The following is a 23,214-nucleotide window of genomic DNA, read 5'->3' as shown; positions in this document are numbered from 1 at the left end:
ATAAAAAAAATAGTTCCCCCTTTCCTACTTATGCAACTGTAAAATTACCAGAGTAATACACAATAAATCTCTGCCTGTAATTCCTCTTTGTACACAGAGTCATGTTTTCATATTAGTCAGAAAACGAAATTTCTTTGCCAATTTGAAAGCACACTTACTACTCTTTTTTTTGGCAAGTGATAAGTAGTTTTACAATCTGACACATTTCTAATCCACTTTTCCGATTCTCAAAAAAGCACATGTCCAAACAGCTTTTTCAGACCAGCAACATGTGTAACCTGGGTGACTGACTACACTCCAGCAAGGGCAACCAGCCTTAGTGATGCTGAATGTATTTGCATTACTGACTGCAACCTCAAACCCCACTCGGTTGGCATACTGTGCATGATTCCACAGGATAAGCAGCTGGCTGTGTGCTAAGAGTCTGCTTCTGCATAAAAAAAATAGTTCCCCTTTCCTACTTATGCAACTGTAAAATTACCAGAGCAATACGCAATAAATCTCTGCCTGTAATTCCTCTTTGCACACAGAGTCATGTTTTCATATTAGTCAGAAAACGAAATTTCTTTGCCAATTTGAAAGCACACTTACTACTCTTTTTTTTTGGCAAGTGATAAGTACTTTTACAATCTGACACATTTCTAATCCACTTTTCAGATTCTCAAAAAAGCACATGTCCAAGCAGCTTTTTCAGACCAGCAACATGTGTAACCTGGGTGACTGACTACACTCCAGCAAGGGCAACCAGCCTTAGTGATGCTGAATGTATTTGCATTACTGACTGCAACCTCAAACCCCACTCGGTTGTGAATACTGTGCATGATTCCACAGGATAAGCAGCTGGCTGTGTGCTAAGAGTCTGCTTCTGCAGAAAAATAGCTCCCCCTTTCCATCTAATGCAAATGTAAAATCACCAGAGCAATACCAAACAGCTTTCTGAGACCAGCAACATGTGTAACCTGGGTGACTGACTACACTCCAGCAAGGGCAACCAGCCTTAGTGATGCTGAATGTATTTGCATTACTGACTGGAACCTCAAACCCTAAAAGTATTCCTTATTTATACCAGTACACCTTAATTTATGGTGAAAACATAGTCCATATTATTTTACATGTTCCTCACATTTAAATTTCTCCCAAAACACAAACAGCCTCATGCATCAACCCAAAATCCAGTCGGTAAAATACCGATTCGGTAATAGCTCCCGGTATTAAGGAAAAAATACCCAATCCCAATGCATCAACCCAAAAGCAGAAATCGCTATTTAAGGAATCCTTAAATAGCGATTCTTTAAATAGGGATTCCTTAAATACCGATTCCTTAAATAGCGATTGCATTTAAGGAATCCCAAAGTGAGATTCCTTAAATGCAATGCATCAAAGTTAAAAAATTAGCGATTTCGCTAATAGGGGGAGCAAATTACCATGAAGATGAACTGCATGGTAATTTGCAAAAACTTTGAAAAATGCACTTTTGTGCATTTTTCAAAGTTTCATGTTGCGCACACACATGCCCTTAGAGTGTGCAACATATGTGCACATATCATTTTCAGGGGTGCAACAGGGTGTCCTTTTGACACCCTGGCACCCTTGAAAGTGCTCCCGCTATTAGCGATTCGGTAATACCGAATCGCTAATACAGACTGGCTTTACATTCATTCCTATGGGCCTCCAAGCCCATAGGAATGAATGGGTAGGTATTCCTTATTACCGAATCGGTATTACCGATTCGGTAATAAGGAATATTAAGGAATCGCTATTTGAACAGCGATTCCTACATGCATAGCCTTTTGCTATTCCTTATTAGCAATTCCTTATTTTTCGCTAATAAGGAATCGCAAATTGCATTGTTGATGCATAGGCCCCAATATGATAAACACAACTTCAACAAAAGGTATTCCAATGCTATTATTCATTTCTTAATTTACCATATACATCCCCTCTCAAACTCTTAACTCACCTTTAAAATTAGTTAGTTGTGAAAGAAATGTGGCACTCAAACAGCAGATTATCAGAGCCAGGGTCTCTGTTCTGCACACCTCTCTCCTCTCAGCAGAACCAGATAATGGCAAAGTTTCCCTCTCTTTTTCCACACATATACATGTTAGGTTCAAATCTCAGTGCTTCCCCCTTTTTTTCAAATGTAATCACACATTTCTATTGGTTGAAAACCAACCCTTTTCAAAAAGTACCCTTCCCCCAACTTGACTTCAGCCTAGTACTCTTCCCCCAACTTGACTTCTGCCTGCTACCATAGCAACAGCTCATGGAACACTGCTGTCTACAGTCAGGTCAGAAGTTCACCACACAATGTTTCATTTTCAAGGAGCAAGAGTGCTTGACTTCTCTAACCTAACAGCAAATCCATACTAATGTTCTTTGGTAACACATTTTTCTGTACCAATACAAATCATGCTTCTATAAATTTACACACACAGCCTAGTTTTTAGTGTAGAATGGTATGAAACAGCCAATGAGTTCCTTTTATTTAAAAAAAATATGTATGCCTCCATTTCCAAACTGTCTTTCATTTCTTTTTGCCATTCTTCTGAAAGACACCTCCTGAGTGCATCCAGATCTCCTTTGAAGATGTTCACAGTGTGGATTGTAGGTCACAGCTATGTCTTCTGGAGTGAAAAGTATGCAGAGAAAACAGGTATGGTGAGAGACCTTGCTTTGCCAAAGGTAGACATTAAATGGATTGGTCAGAGAGGGTTAAAGTGGCACCAATTGATGCCATTGGTGAAATTCTTCATGCAAATCCAACACCCTGACCTCATAATAGTGCACTGTGGTGGCAATGACCTAGGCACTTTGACTGGGGTAGGTCTGGAAATGCTTATGAAGGAGACCTTTGCCCAACTGTTTTCACTTTTCCCTAAAACTGCCTTTGTGTTTTCTAACATATGCCAAAGGCAAAAATGGAACTGGTCCAATCATTTTTGTCCACAGATTGACAAAGCAAGAAAGCACGTCAACAAATCTGTTTCTGCTTTCCTCCGTGACTATGGTATGGGTTCCATTTACCACAACAACTTGCGTTACGACATGCAAGACATTTATAGAGGAGATGGTGTACACTTCACTGATGAAGGGAACAGAGTCTTCCTCTTGAACCTTAGACTCTGCATCGGTACTTACTTGTAGGTACCACTAAAAAATCACTTAATAAATACAACGGCTCTTTTTAGAGCCCCCTAATATCTAAACACTTAAATCTGCATTTAATTTCATTTTTTATTTTTTTTTTACCGTACGCGTACGGTGAGCTTACCGTACGCGTACCCCGCGATTTTTTTTAAAATTAATAAATGTTTTTTTTGTACTTTTCTGTCCTTCTTTGACCCCCTTTCAAATGTTAGGGGGTCTGTAACTCTCTTCCTTGCCCCCTTTTCAAGTTATCACCCTTTTTTTTCTGAGTGAAACACACAAAATGGCGGCCGCCGCTTCCTGGTTTCGACCGATTCGAATGTTTACTAAGATCTAACAGCCAATCAGAATCGCGCTCGCGCACGTCACCGTACGCGTACGGTAAGCGCACCGTAAGCGCACCGTAAGCTGGCTCAGATATATATATTGATTTAAAGGCTATTTTCTCAGAATCTACTGAACAGATTTACACCAAACCTACAAAAGGCACTTCCTTGACCTGTAGACTACCTCTCTGCCAAATTTCAAGGAACTCTGTTCAGCCGTTCGGGCTGTAGCTGTGTCTAAAGGTCCTATGGAAAAATGCATGGGAAAAACGCTTTTTGGGACCCCCCTTTTATCTCAGCCCCCGCTTGACGAATCCCCCCGAGACTTTCAGGGTAGGAGCGGAGCGTAGCGCCCCATTAGTTTTGAAAATTTCGCGAGGATTCGTCGACCGGCGCCAAAGTTATTCCAAATAGAATGTTGCGGTTTTCCAATGGAAACAGGGTCCTAACTATAACTACCTACTGGCGACCGCCAGTAGGTAATGTATACATATATATATATATATATTTATACATATATATATATATATATATATATATTATCTACTGGCGGTCGCCAGTAGATAGTTATAGTTAGGACCGTGTTTCCATAGGAAATCCGCGACATTCTATTTGGAATAACTTTGGCGCCGGTTGACGAATCCTCGTGAAATTGTCAAAATAGGTGGGGCGCTCCGCTCCGCTCCTACCCTGAAAGTCTTGGGGGGATTCGTCAAGCGGGGGCCGAGAAAAAAGGGGGGTCCCAAAACGCGTTTTTCCCATGCAATTTTCCATAGGGACCTTTAGTCCAAGGTACAGCCCGAACGGCTGAACAGAATTACTTGAAATTTGGCATAGAGGTAGGCCTCAGCTCAGGGAAGTGCCTTTTGCAGGTCTGGTGTCAATCTGTTCAGTAGTTCCTGAGAAAATCAAAAGTAAAATCATATATATATGTGGGCGGAGCCTAACCACACATCTCATTCTGAGATCTGATTGGCTCTCAGCACTTCATCCAAGAAGTGTTGGCAGCCATCTTGGGACCTATATACATGATAGCACCTCATTAAAAAGCATTGCAGTTAATAGAAGGTTTTAAGACTTTAGTTACATTATAAATCATTTGTTGATGGTACCATACTCATTTTAGGAATTGTGGTATGTTCTAAAGTGATTTCACCATGTGACAAAGCCTTCTGCTGGGATATCATGATTGAGAGAAAAATATTTTCTCATGCTTTTCCCACAGAGGTTTGGAAGGTGATCTATAAGCTAAACTGAGAGCTTATTTTCTGTAAATTCACATTATCTTTCTCAGTCATGTGAGAATGAAGTCTGACATTCTCAGTAAAGCATGTACATCCAACAAGGGCAGAGACTGTCAGTTGATTCCTTTGTGTTCTACTGCAGCTTCCCAGAGTGTTCCAAAGAACAACTAGAGCGCTAACAGTCCTACTTATGATAAACGTATGGCACACCTGAAGCCATCTTGCTTGGATTAAAGTGGTAACTCTTAAAACATTTAATTTAAAAAGGAACAAAATGAGGGGGTTCATTTTTCCATAAAAAGTATGATTAGTGCTGCAGAAAGAAAAATTAGGGCACATTTTGAGTGACTTCTCAAATCCTCTTCTATTTCATTAACAATTTCTGACATGCAGACTGAAACATGCACTTTCAATACCAGCAGCAGTTTTCCCTGGTGAGCAGTAGCTTTACTACAGTGATCTAATGAGCAAAAAGAGTGCTAACATTCTGAATTTATGGCAAATGTGTGACACATCTGAATGCCTTCTTGATGGAATCAAAGTAAAAAACTGAAAGTATTTCCTACTGAGGAGACTGCAGTAAATGAGGAAATTAGGAAACTTCATAAAAAATAAGTCTCCCAAGATGGCCACCAGAGACAAAAGAGCCCAAATGTAGCCCAAATATCACCCAGATGTAGCCCAAGTATAGCCCAATGACAGAATGTCCCAGAGTGTTCTTAAAAACAACTAGAGTGCTTACTGTCTTCATTATGACAAAAGTATGGCACACCTGAAGCCATCTTGATTGGAATAAACTGGTAACACTTAAAACATTTAATTTAAAAAGGAACACAATGAGGGGGTTCATTTTGCCATAGAAATTATGATTAATGCTGAAGAAAGAAAATGAGGGCACATTTTGAGTGGCTTCTCAAATCCTCTTCTATTTCATTAAAAAATTCTGACATGCAGACTGAAACATGCACTTTTAATACCAGGAGCAGACTTCCAAGGTGAACAGTAATTTTACTACAGTGATCTAATGAGCAACTAGAGTGCTAACATTCAGAATTTATGGCAAATGTGTGACATATCTGAATACCTTCATGATGGAATCAGAGTAAAAAACTGAAAGCATTTCCTACTGAGGAGACTGCAGTATATGAGGAAATTAGGAAACTTCATGACAAATAAATCTCCCAAGATGGCCACCGGAGACAAAAGTGCCCAAATGTAGCCCAAAATCACCCAGATGTGCCCAAATATAGCCCAATGACAGAAGTGTGCAAAACACTTATTATTTTGTGTTTTTGCAGTGTTATATAGTGCAGACTTGTCAGGTATTGGAGTGCTTTACATGAGCATTGGTTACATCACACAAGAACAAATTCATTTTGGTTGTAGACATGGGGAGACTAAGTGATTTGACCAGAATCACAGAATGTCGAGCTGAAGCAGAAACTCCAACCTGGTTCCCCAGTTGCAAAGTCTGCAGTTCTGGAAGTAACACCACATCCTCTCCCCTAAGTGCAACATTTAATCAAGTGGTCAACTGGATAAAAAACATAAAGATAACAAATAATTTAAAAGTGCTTTGTCGCTATTTGAAAACTCAGAAAATATGTCCTTATTTTAGTCTTTTAGAGCACTAACCATAATTTTGATGCAAATAAGACCCTCTCATATATGTAATTTCTAAAGGAAATGCTCTAGGTATTACAGTTGTGATTACATAAAGATGACGTCAGGCGTTCCACACTTTTGTAATAAATATAGAATGTTAGCAATCTAGTTGTTCATAAGAATACTGTTGAGAGGCAGAGGCCAGGGGCACGGACTCTGAAAATTGAAGGCAGGTAGGAGGGTGCAAAGGCAACAATTTAACCACACTGAGCAGGCAGGAAGGGCCGTGGCAGCACAACAGACTATGGAGGGCAGTGGAAAGAGGGGCAGGGGCAACAAACCAACAATACAGGACTTGCAAGAGAGGCTGTGGCAATGTAATAGACCATTGTGGGCAGAAGGAAGAGGCAATGGTAGTACAACCATACATGCCAACAGACCCGATTCAGCCAGGAAATGTCCAATGTTTTTAAGCTCAAATGGGCTTTATTTGATCTGTCTCCTGTCTACAATCTCCTCTTTTTCAATGTAACTCAAAGGGGAAAATCAATACCCCAGTTTTTTTTCAAAATCTCCCTCTTACCAAGTTCAAAATGTTCGCAAGTATGGTACATTGGATCATGGAAGGAAATGGGGTAGGGACATGGACTTGGATCACAGAGGACAGGAGGGACATGGAGAGGTGCACCAAACTGACCCTGCAGGGCAGGCATTAGGGTTTGCAGCAGCACAATACACCACAGAGGGCATGCGGGACGGGAGTGCAGCACAACAATCCATAGAAAGCAAGAGGGAGGGGACAGGACCATGCACATGGACAACAGAGAACAGAGGGGTAAGAGGCAATGGTAGCTAGCTGACCATAATGGACAGACAGGAGAGAAAGCTGCAGCATAACAGACCATAAAGGGCAGGAGGGACGGATCAGGGGCATTACAATGGAACAGACAAGCCAGGAGGGAGGGAGTAGGGGTCTGCACATGTAAACAGAGGGCTGGGGGCAAGGGGGCAGGGCAGGAGCAGCAAGATAGTCATGGAGGTCAGGCAGGATGGGCACTAGAAGCAAGACACACCGTGAAGAGCAACAGTGAGACTGTGATGGCATACACACAGACCATGGAGGGAAGGTGGGAGGGGGTCAGGGGCAGCTAACTGACCACACAGGGAAGGTGGGAGGGGCCATGGCAGCACAGAAGACCATGCATGGCAAGTGGGAGGGTTAGTGGCAGCACAATGGCTATGATGGGCAAGAAGGAGGGTGCAGGGGCATGCACAAAGGACGATGGAGGATAGAAGGGAGGGTCAGGACCTGTGCACAGACAAGAAAGTTCAGGGGAAGGGGCCTCACAACAGACCACACGGGGCAGGCAGGAGGAGCAGTTGCAGCACAACAGACCAGGGAGGGCAGAAGGGTGTGGCAGTACAATGGACCATGTAGGACAGGAGGAAGAGGATAGGGGCATGGCATGTGGACAGGCAGGGTGGAGGTGGCAGGGACAGGTTAAAGTCATCTGACAATGCTAGGCAGGTGGGAGGGGAGTGGCAGCTCAACAGAACACTAAGAGTAGATAGGAGTGGCAGGTCCATGGAACATGGTGGGCAAAAAGGATGGAGCAGGGGCATGCACAAAGACATCGGAGGGCAGGGGGAAGGAGAATAGGGGCAGCAAGCTAAGCACAGAGTTTAAGCAGGAGGTCAATGATGGGGCATAGAATTGGGAAATGGAGGGCAGGAGGAGTGGACTGGTACATCATACTAAATTGAGGGCAGTGGCAGCACATCAGACCATGCATGGCAGGAGGGAGGAGGCTAGTCCATGGATTCACACAACAGAGGATAGGGAGGAGGGGGATGGGGCAGCAAGCTAGCTGTTCAGAGAAGGCGGGTATTAGGAACTTTATTGTTTTTAAAACGTGTGTCTGTGCGAACTACTTAAAATATGAACAAGTATGCAGCATAATCTCACTTTTATTTAGGAAGAAGAAGACGTTTGTGACTGTGACTCTGGGCTCACTTGGCAGAAACACCCCCTGACCCTCCACCCCCTATCGCAAAATGTAATGCCCGTGAAAAGGGTAGGTGAACACAGTGTTATATAGAACATAGTCCTGAGAGCACGATTGAAAATGAAAACTAGATATAGTGTATGGTATAAACTATGCACCAAAAAGTGTGATATAAGATGAACCAGGCGTGAAATATAATATGCAATACATTGTGCGCAATGACAGATTCATTGGAGAGCGCGAGATAGCACAGGCACTAGCGCGTGCTATGCGATATGCGCCTTGGAGTGTAATATGCACAGGGCAGTGTTGTGTAACCTAACTAGTCTCTAAAGTTGTAATATAAAATATGTGCTGGGGAGTGTAACGTTGCATAAGCACTGTGACAAAGATATGGATCCCAGATTGTAATATGTATGGCATAGCACTGTGCGTTATAACATAGGCATCGAGGAAGGCACGTTAGATGGGGCAATATAACCCGTGCGAAGACAGGTGTGGCATGACATATTCACGGGGTGGTGTTACAGTGCACATGGGCTAGAGAGTGTCATAGCATATGCACTAGCTTGTGGAATACAACACAGAGGTGTGTGGCACTCGGCAGGTAATGGTGGGTGTAACACAGCATTGGGCTCTGCCAGGAGCGCGCTGTGACTCTCTAGTGATGTCCGTCCCCTTTCCAGAGAGTAAAATAAAAAGTATTACACATCCGGCAGTGGATGTGTGTTTTATTAACCGTGAGGGGGGTTTCTTGCATAGTTTTTTGGTCGAATTTTTGCCGAATCCCCTTTGAATGGTTTGGTGTGCATGTGTATTAAATGTGCCCGTCAATAGCTACCCATGTTTGTATAAATAAACGACAAGGGTGTCTACCGGGATTAGGCACGGTAGGGCATCAGACATGTCAGAGCTTCACTAGTGGTGTAAATACATTCCACGTGGATTCATTGTATGCATAGTCGCCTTTTAATGAATATCACGCAAATCGTCATGGCGATAGGTACATACGGTTTGTCCAGCATGTCCTAGGTGTGTCTATAAATATATATTTTTTAAAAATAATAAAAAACAGTGGCCGGCCCTGGGGATTGGGGTCAAAAAAATATAATTAGGAGTCAGGCCCTGGGGGATGGGGTCATCAGGGCCAATAAATTAGAATAAGAAGGGGAACCACACAGCCCCCCTTCTTAAAAAATTAAAATAAATAAAAGACTGGCATCGTGCCGGAGGCCACACCCCCTGCTTGCAGCACTCTGCAAACGCGCCCCCTGGCGAGTTGTAAGTTGGGGAATTAATTCCTCTTCAATACTGAGGGTCCCTGAGGGCCAACTAGCCCAACAGGCATCTCCAGTATACGCCAGGGAGCTGCGCTGCAGACAGGTGTTGTGAGGCCAAGCCCCTTTTTACACCTCTCTGCAACGCAGCTCTGTGGCGCTTACTGGAGGTACCTAGTGGTCTAGTTTGACCCTAGGGACCCTTAGGATTCAAGGGGACTTAATCTCTCAACTTAGAACAGCCACAGGGCGCGTTTACACAGTGGTGAAGGGAGGGGACTGGGCCTGAGGTGACGTGTGCAAACACGCACTATGGCACGTTTTAAATTGGGGATATAATTTCCCTTCAATACTGAGGGCCCCTGGGGGCTAACTAGCCCACCAAGTGCTTCCAGTAAGCGCCACTGAGCTGCATTGCAGAGAGTTGGTCCAGGCCGTGCCACTTTTTACACCTCTCTGCAGTGCAGCTCTGTGGCACTTACTGGGGTACCTAGTGGGCTAGTTGGACCCTAGGGACCCTCAGGATTCAAATGAACTTAATCTCCCAACTAAAAACGGACACAGGGCGTGTTTACACAGTGGTGAATGGAGGGGACGGGGCCTGAGTTAACGTGTGCAAAAACGCCCTGTGGCCTGTTTTAAGAGGTAGTTTTAATCCCCCTGCCCTATTATATACTAGGGGCTTACAGAGGAGGTCATGCTAATCACAGGGGGACCCCAACGTATAATGTTCCCTAGTGTATGTAGGTGTTTTCACTGTATTCTAAGTGTCTTTTAACATAGCACTGGCTCTAGGACTGGTTAGTCAGACTCAGTTACCACCAGTATCCGTCTGAAAAAGTTGAGGGTACAGGATGATTTTGCAACAAGGATTCTTTCTGCTCCTCTTTTTGTTCTTTCTGCACGTTATCCTTCTTCCTGCACTTTTCTTCGTCTTTGAGGACTTCTGTTGCTTCTTTCTGCACTTCTGTTTTTTTCTTTCTGTGCATTTTTTCTTCTTTCTTCACATGTCCTATCTCTGTAGGCATAGTTAGAAATTAGCATTTAAAAAACCTTTGAAATTCACTGAAAAAACCATAGGTTTCAGGCACGTTATAGTTAGGTATTAGTATTTAAAAAACCTCAGAAATTCACTGAAAAAACCATAGGTTTCAGGGGTGTTATAGTTAGCTGGACTTTTCACTTGTACAAAACAATTGAAATTCCCCCGTTATAGTTAGTTCAGCTAACTATAACTCGCGCGCCCGCAATGCACTGCTGATGACGTCACATATTACATCACTCATGACATGGTCAGTGACATCACTCATGACATCACTGATGACATCTCAAATGACATCACTGATGACATCACTGATGACATCATCCAGTGAATGTGTGTTTTTCTGAAAATTAAATATGTTTTATATATGTATGTCTATAATACTAATACCTAACTATAACGTGCCTGAAACCTATGGTTTTTTCAGTGAATATATATATATATATATATATATATATATATATATATATATATATATATATATATATATATATATATATATATATATATATATATATATAGCTGTGTCTAATTTTCCTACAGAAAATTGCATGGAGAAAACGCATTTAATATTTTCCCTTTTTCTCGGCTCCTGCTTTATGGGTCGCCCCAAAAACTTTCCAAGAAGGAACTGGGGTACATGAACATTTTTGGGAAACTTTTGTGAAGATTTTTCAAACAGTGGCTAAGTTATTATGAAACCAAAAAAATGATTTTCCTATGGAAACATGATCCTAACTACACCTTCCCTTGTGCAGGCTTCCCCATTGAATCCCTTTCCCCCTCTGACTTCCTGTGTGATCCTGGGCAGTGCTGTACTCCTCTTCCTACTTACGTTTTCTACCCAGTCACCAGTCCTTGGCCAAGTCCCTGACTGTGTCTCAGACATAGTCCCAGACAGTCCCTGACAGAATGACCAACCCACATTTCCAGGAGAACTTGTGAGGTTTCTTTGCATTTAGTTAGCTACCATTTTCTCTGTTTGCATTGTTGTCTGTGAGTTTGTTTTGAGTGTGTCATAATGAAAGGTCTAAGAAAGAAAACCACCAGTACTTCAGTTAATTTTGTGCAGGGTAGGTCCCAAGCATCCAACAATGAAAGGCATTTAGTGTCTGTTATGCGTTTTCAGGATGTTACCTCTAGTCCTGAAACACAAAGTCTCCTTATTAGAAATCAACATTTACGTTCTGACTATTATACTTATAGCCTCTCAAACACCTCTTTGCCAGATTTTGACTTAATCTACTGTTCTGATTCAGATTCATTGTCTGTGTCAGCATTGCAAAGGAGAACGATACCTTACTCTGCTTGTTGAACAATAATTCTGATTTTCACATGTCTGCTGGAACTGGTAATAAAATAGCATGTTTAACCATACAACAGACAAAGAAAGAGCAGGTGCATTACATAACCTCTGTTTTCCATTCAAACGATAAAACTCATTCTTGTGGCCCAGTGAAGATCATAGTCCCTGACACTAAAGAGGCAATGTTTGATGCTACATTCAAAGTAAACAATAATCAGTTTAACAAATGAGAGAAAAGACCTATTAGAACACAGGTAGCTAATAGTTAGTTTAAACAAAATCCAAGGTTTAGTTCTGTTGCCTGTTGTGAGGTTGCCAAGCCAACCACTGTCCTTGTGGAGAATGATCTACAGTCTTCACAGGGTATAATTAAATCTAAGATTCTGGAACTACAACAAGAGAACACAACTTTTCAGACCCTGTTAAAACACTATAACCCAAAGTTCAAGTGGGAATCTAAAACCCCTGTACAAGACTACTTTGCTTAATCTATGTCAGTCTCCTTACAAATTACATCTAGGCGCTACACCTGAGATGTGTCCCTCCACTTTTCAGGGACCCTTAATGCCAGGCAAAACACAAAACATCTCTTTTCTTTCTTTTCCTGGTAGTGAGGGCAGTACTATCTCAGAGATAACCCATAGACAGGTCATTGACATACAGACAAAACCTGAACCAGTGCCCCACATAATCCCAGATGTGACAGTATCCTGTGACTCAGACCACACTCTTGATCTAACTGCTTCGACTGAAGCCAACCTCCTCACTGAGAAGGAACAAAATCCTGAACCCCTGTTTGCTCTCTTGCCTTCAAGCACACCACATATTGAAAAGTCAAGAAATGATTGTACTCTATGCTCTGGTGCACCTGTACCACCTTGTAAGAAAATGAAAAGACCTACCATGATCAAGTAATATTTGACCTATTTCCTCTGACTAAAAGATGTGAATTGGCAAATGGTAAAATAAGTCTGATCATTAGTGACTCTAAGATAAGCACTATTCTTAGCCATCTGGAAGAAAGTGCTTCTCTGTATTTTAATGTGCCAAGGACCTATGAATGTGTCACTACCGACAACAGCAAATCTACTGTTCACAAGCTACTACCATTCCCAGAGTTTAAATTGTGGGACCCTTGTGCCACTCCGTCTTCATCTTGTCTTATTACAGAGCCAGATTACTCAGCTTGGCTGCTGCCTGCAGAGCCAGAGTCCTCAGCCGGCCTGCTGCCTGCAGAGCCAGAGTCCTCAGCTGACCTACCTTCTGAACTTCAGCCTACAGCCTGCCTGCCATCTGAGCCCAAAACTCTGGCCTGACTGTCTACTGAGCCTCCAACCAATTTACTTATAGAGCCAGAGCCTCCTAAAAGCCTGTTTATAGAGCCGGCGCCTCCAACCGGCCTGTCTACAGAGCCGGCGCCTCCAACCAGCCTGCCTACCCAGCAAGAGCTTCCAGGTTGTCTGCCTTCAGAACCGGAGCTTTCAGGCGGTCTGCCTTCAGGACCAGAACTTCTAGGCAGTCTGCCTTCAGAACCAGAGCTTCCAGGTGGTCTGCCTTCAGAACCAGAGCTTCCAGGTGGTCTGCCTTCAGAACCAGAGCTTTCAGGCGGTTAGCCTTCAGAACCAGAGCTTCCAGGTGATCTGCCTTTAGAACCAGAACTTCCAGCCTGCCTGCCTTCAGAACCAGAGCTTCCTGCCGGCCTGCCTTCCAACCTTGAGCATCTATTTTGTCTACTTTTTGCCCCTGTGCTACTAGTTTGCCAGCCTTCAGAGGCCTCTGCATGTATACATTCAGAGACTGAACCTCCAGCATCAGAGACAAAACTCTCAACATGTAAGGCTCCAGAGCCTGGGTATCCTGCATGTCTGCTTCCAGAGTCTCCTGCATATGAGTCTTCTTTATGTTTTCCTCCAGGGCCACAGCCTCAGGTCTGCTTCCAGTTACCGTCGTTATCTTCAGCCAGCTTGCCTTTGACCTCTGTTACTCCTGCCAATCCGTTATCTGCCTTTGACCTTACAGTCAATCTGTCCTCATTGCTACTATAGCTTACTATCTGAACTTCAAACACATTTGATTCAGGTTTCTAAGCCCTCATTATTAGATTTGGACTCTTCAGGTTCTGCCTCCAATACTGCTGTTAATTTACAGCCTAATTTTCTACCCTCCAGAGCATCAGTTTTCTTGCAGTCCTCTAGTATCTTGCACTGCATCTCTGCTGGAAATTGAGCAAAGTTCCAGATTCAGGGAGAAAGTTGTTGGAGGGTGTGTACTTTCACAATTCACTGCCTGCGCTCTCATGCCCACCACCAGGGAACCGCATAGTGGGACTAAGTGTTCTAATAAGCCTCTAGGCAATCCCCTGCATGCATATCCTGACTTACAGCCATTTGGACACTATTTGAGAATTCACATCCATTGCCAATCCATGGCGGGTTTTGTGGAAGACAGTCTACTCATGCTGGAAACTTCATTACCCATAATTCCTTGCTCACTGATTCATCTCCACCCCTGCAGGCCAAGGATGGGTGGAGGAATTCAGCTCACCTGTGGCTGGATATTGCTAGCCTGCTCACACCTAATGCATATGATTACTGTGAGCTCTTTTAAGCCCCAGCTCTCTTCTGTCCAGCATTGGTCATTGAATCTGTGTTCCGGTGAGACCGATCCTTGTTGCCTGAGTTTTTGATTTTCCTAATTCCTGAGCTATATTTATTCCTTGTTCCTGAGTTGCAGCTATTCCTTGTTCCTGATTAACACTGCTTTCACTGCTCTCTTGATTCTTGACCTATAAATATCCTTGTTTCTGAATTAGCAAATACCTTTAGTTTTACATTGATTCCTGTTTCTGAGCTAAAGCAATCCTTGTTCCTGAATTAGCACTGTCTTCAGTGCTACCTTGACTCCTGATCCTTAGCTATTCCTTGTTTCCTCTCCTGCATTTCCTTTGTCCCCATTCTTGCTTTTTCTTCATATTCCCTCTGTTTCAATCCCTAGTTTGCTGTCTAGTTTTCTTGTATGTTTGTTACTTGCTTTCTGCCAAGTGTGTCCTTGTTCCTCTTCTTTCCAGTTAGGCACTTCTCCTTGCTAGCTCCTTGTCTATTGTGACTGTGTATTTAGTTCTACACCCTTGCTGTTACTGCAGTGCATGTTCTATGGTAAGCTCACCTGGGGTCATGGATTAAATGACCCAGGAGACATACTATGTTTTTTAATGTTGCTGGGTGGGGGGTGCTGCACTCCCTGCAACCCTTCACAGCAACAAAAAGTTGGTAGCCCCACCAGGAAGAACTAGCCACAAAGGATCTCTGCACTCAAGCTAAAGAGTGTAGAGCTTTAGCTTGGAGTGCTTTTAAAAAATATGGTAAGCTCTCCTAGTGTCACGGATTGCATGAAACAGGAGACTTACTATGTTTTTTTTAAATTAGTGTTTCTAGTGGGGGTGGGGGGGTGCTGTCCTCCCTGCAGCCCTCCACAGAAAAACAAAATCCTTGCAGGGCATTACGGGGTGCTCCTTGCACAGAGTAGTAAATAATAAATGAGGGACTCCTGCTGCTCATTTTTTCTTATTTTTATATACATATACATACATATACTTATACACATATATATGCGCTCTGGTGCCCCCTCGGACACCCACATCTTTTTTTAAGTTGGGGGTCAGAGGGGACCCTGCTGACACCCCAGCCAGCACCCATAATGGGTGTTGGTGGGAGGGGGCCATTAAGTCAAGTTGAGTGCCCTGGTGCCCACCCAGGTCATCCACGATTGGGTGGCCACAGGGGAAGCCCCAAGGCCCCCACGGCCCCTGCTGGCTCCCCGCCAGCACCCTTAGTGGGTGCCGGTGGGAGCCAGCCATTAGTTCTAAGTGGACGCCCTGGTGCCCACCTGAGGCATCCACAATTGTTCAGTCATTGTCAGCCATGGAGGGAGCCCCAAGGCCCCTGTCGGCTCCCCAGCCATCATCCATACTGGGTGCTGGGGAAGCCAGCTCCATTGCTTTGCTCTTGCCCAGGTGGGATCAACTTATTACTGTAATTGCCGCCAGATTGGAGCAAAGTTGTGGTCCCTGCCCGGTAGATTGTGGGCAGGGGATAAAGTTTAGATTCCCTGCCTGTGCTCTCCCAGTCGATGGGTCTCTGGGACACTGCTCTGATCATGCCCCGGAGGATAGAGTGCAACTCCCCAAAAAGAACACGCTAACCCTAGGGGATGGGGTCCCAAACGCATTTCTAAGGCTTGGGGAAGGAGGGCTTTCACCCCACTCCCCATAAACAATAATTCCAGCCCAGGAGTGGGTTCCACATGGCCCTAAAAAGACTTTGGGAGTAGGCCTGCATGCCCCCTGGCAATTAATAAGTATACCCACCCTGGTGTATGCGGTTCCCGGGGCCTCAGGAGATTTGGGGAGGGGGAGTTTTCATACCCCCTCCCATTAATAATTAGATAGGCCCAGGGGATGGGGTCCCCAGGGCATCCCGTTGCTCAGGGAGTGGGAATGCATGCCACCTCCCCAATAAACAAACAGCACCCATCCCCCAAGCAGTGTCCCACCTTGAGTGCCTTATTGTTTAAATGGGTTGGTACTGGTAAACAAATATATTATTTTGGTCCCAGGGAGGTCCCTCTGGGACCCCCACCAGGCCTAAGGGGGCAGGGTATTCATTCCCTGCCCTAATATATTTTTTGCATTCTTTTTCTAGTACGGGGTACTGAGTAGGGGTGGGCAGAAAACTCCGCTTTGCCAACGGAGCGGATAAAGCCAGCCACCCCCGCTCCCAGGCCCGGTCCCTGCTTCTGAAAGCAGCCAGGCTGGGGAGAGCCTCCCCAGGCCCTGGTGGACCCCCGTCCCCAGCACCAGGACCCTCGGCTGGCTTGCAGGACGGGGGGCTCCGGCACCACGGGCCCGCTGGACGGGGCTCGAGGCCCGAGCTCAGCTTCCGAACCCTAGCCAGGCCGGGGAGAGCCTCCCCGGGCCCGATGGACCCCCTTCTCCAGCACCCAGACCCTCGGCTGGTTGCAGGACGAGGGCTCCCACATCCCAGGGCCCGCCGGACGGAGCATGAGTCCTGGGCCTGGTCCCAGCTTCCGAACCCTAGCCAGGCCGGGGAGAGCCTCCCCTGGCCCTGGTGGACCCCCTTCCCCAGCGCCCAGACCCTCGACTGGCTTGCAGGACGTGGGGCTCTCGCACCCCGGGGCCCGCCGGATGGAGCTCGAGCCTCGGGCCTGGTCACAGCTTCCGAACCCTAACTAGGCCAGGGAGAGCCTCCCCTGACCCCGGTGGACCCCCTTCCGCAGCACTCGGACCCTCGGCTGGCTTGCAGGATCGGTGGCTCCCGCACCCCGGGGCCCGCCAGACAGAGCACAAGCCCCGGGCCCGGTCCCAGCTTCTGAACACTAGCCTGCCCGGGTAGAGCCTCCCCGGGCCCCGGTGGACCCCTGTCCTCAGCGCCTCGGCTGGCTTGCGGGACGGGGGGCTCCCGCACCCTGGGACGGAGCTCGAGGCCCGAGCCCAGCTTCCTAACCCTAGCCAGGCCGGTAAGAGCCTCCTCGGGCCCCGGTGGACCCCCAACTGGGGCGACCCACAGGAAAGACCCGGCTCGCGTCCAGAGTCACTGCCGCCCTGGAGGGAGGCGCATCGTCCAGCCGAGTCATGCGCCCATTCACGCCCCAGCCCGACCGACCCAGCCCTTGGAGAAAATCCTTATCCCGAAGTTACGGATCTGACTTGCCGACTTCCCTTACCTACATTGTTCCAACATGCCAGAGGCTGTTCACCTTGTAGACCTGCTGCGGATATGGGTACAGCCCGGCTCAAGATTTACACCATCTCCCCCGGATTTTCAAGGACCAGTGAGAGCTCACTGGACGCCGTCGGAACTGCGACGCTTTCCAAGGCTTGGGCCCTTCTCTCGGGGCAAACCCATTCCAGGGCGATCTACCCTTCACAAAGAAAAGAGAAATCTCCCCGAGACTCCCGCCGGCTTCTCCGGGATCGTTTGCGTTACCGCACTGGACGCCTTGAGGGCGCCCGTCTCCGCCACACCGGGATCGGGGATCTGAACCTGACTCCCTTTCGATCGGCCGAGGGCAACGGAGGCCAACGCCCGTCCCCTCCGAAGAGCGCTCGCCCATCTCTTAGAACCAACTGATCCATGTTCAACTGCCGTTCACATGGAACCCTTCTCCACTTCGGCCTTCAAAGTTCTCATTTGAATATTTGCTACTACCATCAATATCTGCACCTGTGGCGGCTCCACCCGGGTCCTTGCCCCGGGCTTCTGTGCGCACCACAGGGGCCCTCCTACTCATCGCGGCTTAGCCCCCACAGCTCTCAGCGCCGGCGATGGCTGGTTATGCGCCCAACGCTCCAGCGCCATCAATTTTCAGGGCTAGTTGATTCAGTAGGTGAGTTGTTACACACTCCTTAGCGGATTCCGACTTCCATGGCCACCGTTCTGCTGTCTACATCAACCAACACCTTTTCTGGGGTCTGATGAGTGTCGGCATCGGGCACCTTAACCCGGCGTTGAGTTCATCCGCAGCGCCAGTTCTGCTTAAGTGGCCCACTAGGCACTCGCATTCCATGCCCGGCTCCACGCCAGCGAGCTGGGCTTCTTACCCATTTAAAGTTGAGATTGGGTTGAGATTGTTTCGGCCCCAAGACCTCTAATCATTCGCTTTACCAGATAAAACTGGGGGCTCCGAGCACCAGCTATCCTGAGGGAAACTTCGGAGGGAACCAGCTACTAGATGGTTCGATTAGTCTTTCGCCCCTATACCCAGGTCAGACGACCGATTTGTACGTCAGGACCGCTATGGACCTCCACCAGAGTTTCCTCTGGCTTCGCCCTGCCCAGGCATAGTTCACCATCTTTCGGGTTCTATCATGCACGCTCATCCTCCACCTCCCCGATGGAGCGAGCGAGACGGGCCGGTGGTGCGCCTGCCTCTGGAAGCGTGGCGGGATCCCACCTCAGCCGGCTCGCACTGGCCCTCACCTTCATTGCGCCACAGGGTTTCGCTTGGCCCTCTGACTCGTACACGTGTTAGACTCCTTGGTCCGTGTTTCAAGACGGGTCGGGTGGGTATCCAACATTGCTGCAGACCCCTGGCGCCTGGCGCCGGCCTCTCCGCCCAGCGGCGTGACGCGGTTGGGGTGCACTCAGAACAGTCCACCCCAGTCAACAGACGTGCCGGGAGATGGGGGCCCCGTCCCCCCTTCAACTGCTCCAGTGCGTCCCGAGGGGTGGCCGGGAACGGGTGCCCGGGGAGGGTGCCGAGGCAGTCGAATCTCCCTCGGCCCCGCAGACACGGCGAAGCTGCTGCCAGGGGGGCTGTAACACCCTCCACCAGAGCGGAGGGCCACCTGCCACCCTGAAGCCTTCGCAGCCAACCCAGAGCCAGTCACGGCACACCGCCGCGGAGGAAATGCACCCTGCGGTGACCGGGTAGGGCCCGGGTGCCGGTCCCATGGAGGGGATCCGGAACTCCCGGGCCACCGACCTTCCCGCCGTGTTGAATCCTCCAGGCGGACTGCACAGACCCCATCCAGTTCTTTTCAACTTTTCCTTACAGTACTTGTTGGCTATTGGTCTCGTGCCCATATTTAGCCTTAGATGGAGTTTACCACCCGCTTTGGGCTGCATTCCCAAGCAACCCTATTCTGAAAAGACCCGATCCCGGCGCGCCGGGGGCCGCTACCGGCCTAACACCATCCACGGGGTGAGCGGCGATCAGAAGGACTTGGGCCCCCTGAGCGACGCCGGGGAGTCAGTCTTCTGTACGCCACATTTCCCGACACCAGGCGGGGATTCAGCGCTGGGCTCTTCCCTCTTCCCTCTTCACTCGCCGTTCCTGGGGGAAACCTGGTTAATTTCTTTTCCTCCACTTAGTAATATGCTTAAATTCAGCGGGTCGCCACGTCTGATCTGAGGTCGTAGTCAGAAGAAAAATGCCGGAGCATCGGGAGGAGCTGCCGGGGGAGGCCAGGTCCTTGCCGGAGCAGGGGCCTGGTGTCCTGGCAGCGCACTTGCCCTCTTTTCCCGGATCGGATCTGGAGGGGGTTAGCCCTCCCAGGGAAGACGGCCGCGGAGGTGAGCGCCCGAGGCGTGTGCATGCGGGCAGCCGGTGGGACACCACAGACAGCCACTCGTGGCACACAGCCAGGCACCCCGGGACAGGCCAGGGCAGACCAGTCACCAGGCCACTTCTCGGGGGCCAGGCGCACCGGTGGCATACCTCCACAGCAGGGCCCATTGAGGGACCCTGCAACGGGCAATCAGGGGGGGTCTGACCTTGTGGGGGGACAAAGGGAAGCGGAGCTAACCCTGCGATGGACCCAGCCGCGTCCCGGGGAAGTCCTGGGGCGATTTACAATCGAGCGACCATCAGACAGGCGTAGCCCCGGGAGGAAACTGGGGCCGCAAGGTGCATTTGAAGTCTTGATGATCAATGTGTCCTGCAATTCACACTAATTCTCGCAGCTAGCTGCGTTCTTCATCGATGCGCGAGCCGAGTGATCCACCGCCAAGAGTCACAGGCAACGTTCACCTACCTGCGGGCGCAGGAGAGGCGGGAGGCAACGCCATCCGTCCACCGTCTGCGCTGCGAGACGGCCCGGGTGCCCCGTTCAAGGCTCCCCCTCTGGGAGTCAGACTGCACCGTTGGGAGAAAAAAAGGGTTACCAGGCGCTGGGCCCGGGAGTCCCCCCCACCCACACGCCAGCGAGGAAGGGGGCTCCCGGAGCGACAGGAGCAGGCAGCCCCACGGCCACCTGTCCCTCCCAGAGTAACCCAGGAGGGACCGCGCGAGTCTTCAAACCCCTCAGCCCAGCCACACGGGGCTGGGTCGAACCGGGTACCTGGCAACGAGGGAGGGTCGCCCCACCTGCACATCAGCCATCTGTCGCCGGGCGGCCCGTGCCGTGCCCGCAGGCTGGCGAATAGTCCACCCCACCCTCGCCTGGGTTCGAGGCGCTGGTAGGGAAAAGCCAGGTGGCTCCCCATTCTGCACGCCTCCTCTAGAGATGAGCCGGGGTCCCCTCGCAGGCCCTCTGCCCCTTCTCTTCCAGGCCGCCCTGCCACACGAGAACGGCTGCGCCTCTGTCGCCCGGAACCCGGTTGGGCCGGGACTCGGGTATGGGAGGGCCCAGCCGGCAGCAGGGACTTTCGAGGGTGGGGCGGTACCAGCCCAGGGATGCACTGCCATTCGGTTCCCCCTAACCGCGGGGGTCGTGCCGGGCGAGCTTAGGTTCCGTCTCGGGAGGGCTTACCGCTGAGCCCCTCCCAGGGGGCCATCCCCCATCCCGGTCCCTCATGAGTGAGTCGGGCCCTCCCCGGGGGAAGAGGCCCGCCGAAGTCCCGGTCCACACCCAGGCACCCCATGCGGCCGCGGACCGCTCCACCGGCCGGGGGCGCGCCAGGGTTGGGCCGGGCCCTGTGCCTATGGTGCATGCTTGCAGGTGGCAGGCCGATGGCTTTGGGCTGGCGCCATCAGTCGCTCGGGCTCTGATGACCTCACTAAACCATCCGATCGATAGTAACGACGGGCGGTGTGTACAAAGGGCAGGGACTTAATCAACGCGAGCTTATGACCCGCACTTACTGGGAATTCCTCGTTCATGGGAAATAATTGCAATCCCCAATCCCTATCATGAACAGGGTTCAGCGGGTTACCCGCACCTGTCGGCGAAGGGTAGATCTCGTATGGCTGAATGCCACTTGTCCTTCTAAAAAGTTGGACGCTGACTGCTGGGGGTCGCGTAACTAGTTAGCATGGAGGAGTCTCATTCGTTATCGGAATTAACCAGACAAATCGCTCCACCAACTAAGAACGGCCATGCACCACCACCACAGTGTCCGGGGCGGGTGAGGTTTCCCGTGTTGAGTCAAATGAAGCTGCAGGCTCCACTCCTGGTGGTGCCCTTCCGTCAATTCCTTTAAGTTTCAGCTTTGCAACCATACTCGCCCCGGAACCCAAAGACTTTGGTTTGGTTTCCCAGAAACTGCTCGGTGGGTCATGAGAATAACGCTGCCGGATCGATAGCTATGGTTGGAACTACGACGGTATCTGATCGTCTTCGAACCTCCGACTTTCGTTCTTGATTAATGAAAACATTCTTGGCAAATGCTTTCACTTGCGCCGGTCCAAGAATTTCACTTCTAGCGGCACCATACGAATGCCCCCGGCCATCCCTCTTAATCATGGCCCCGGTTCCGAAAACCAACAAAATAGAACCGGAGTCCTATTCCATTATTCCTAGCTGAAGTATTCAGGTGACCGGCCTGCTTTGAGCACTCTAATTTTTTCAAAGTAAACGCTTCGGACCCACAGGACACTCAGTCAAGAGCATCAAGGGGGCGCCGAGAGGCGGACCGCCAGCTCGATCCCAAGATCCAACTACGAGCTTTTTAGCTGCAGCAACTTGAATATACGCTATTGGAGCTGGAATTACCGCAGCTGCTGGCACCAGACTTGCCCTCCAATGGATCCTCGTTAAAGGATTTAAAGTGTACACATTCCAATTTCAGGGCCTCGAAAGAGTCCTGTATTGTTATTTTTCGTCACTACCTCCCCAAGTCGGGAGTGGGTAATTTGCGAGCCTGCGGCCTTCCTTGGATGTGGTAGCCGTTTCTCAGGCTCCCTCTCCGAATTCAAACCCTGATTCCACGTTACCCGTGGTCACCATGGTAGGCACAGAAAGTACCATCGAAAGTTGATAGGGCAGACATCCGAATGTAGGGATGTGCGATCGGCCCGAGGTTATCTAGAGTCACCAAAGCGGCTGGGTGAGCCCGGATTGGTCTTGGTCTGATAAATGCATGCATCCCAGGAGGTCAGCGCTCGTCCGCATGTATTAGCTCTAGAATTACCATAGTTACCCAAGTAACAGATGGAATGATCAAAGGAACCATAACTGATTTAATGAGCCATTCGCAGTTTCACTGTACCGGCCGTGTGTACTTACACGTGAATGGCTTAATCTTTGAGACAAGCATATGCCACTGGCAGGATCAACCAGGTAGCCGCAACTGCTGACGGGGTGGGTTTGGGGGGCCGCGTGCCCATCTCCCCAACCGGGCAACCTTCACGTACCCCTCCCTCTTGGGAGCCTGCTGGGGGAAGGAGCCCACCCGCCTGGGCGGGAGGGCTCGCTGGAGGGGTGGAGAGGTGCGGTCACGGAAGGGAGAGGCAGGCCAAGGCGCAGCCTGAGCGAGACTCAGGGGTGCCGGAGCCTGGCAGCAGCGCCACCCCTCAGA

At 48.9% G+C, this 23,214-nt stretch overlaps 1 protein-coding gene, 1 non-coding gene and 2 pseudogenes across 4 annotated transcripts in view; 1 reads left to right on the top strand and 3 right to left on the bottom strand.

The window, feature by feature from the left end:
* The window catches only part of LOC146865898 (kelch domain-containing protein 10-like), a 603,680-nt gene that overhangs the window by 481,433 nt on the left and 99,033 nt on the right, over positions 1-23,214 (top strand). The gene's annotated exons all lie outside the window — the stretch shown is intronic.
* Positions 17,715-19,870, bottom strand: LOC146865901 (28S ribosomal RNA; annotated as a pseudogene).
* On the bottom strand, positions 20,338-20,491 carry LOC146865900 (5.8S ribosomal RNA). Its single transcript, XR_014977493.1, has one exon. It is a non-coding gene; the product is annotated as a 5.8S ribosomal RNA (ribosomal RNA).
* LOC146865899 (18S ribosomal RNA) lies at positions 21,925-22,976 on the bottom strand (annotated as a pseudogene).

Source organism: Triturus cristatus, chromosome 2_1, assembly GCF_964204655.1.
Source record: "Triturus cristatus chromosome 2_1, aTriCri1.1, whole genome shotgun sequence".
NCBI lineage: Eukaryota > Metazoa > Chordata > Amphibia > Caudata > Salamandridae > Triturus > Triturus cristatus.
Note: the sequence above shows the minus strand (reverse complement) of the source record. Positions and strands in the feature narration are given on the sequence as shown.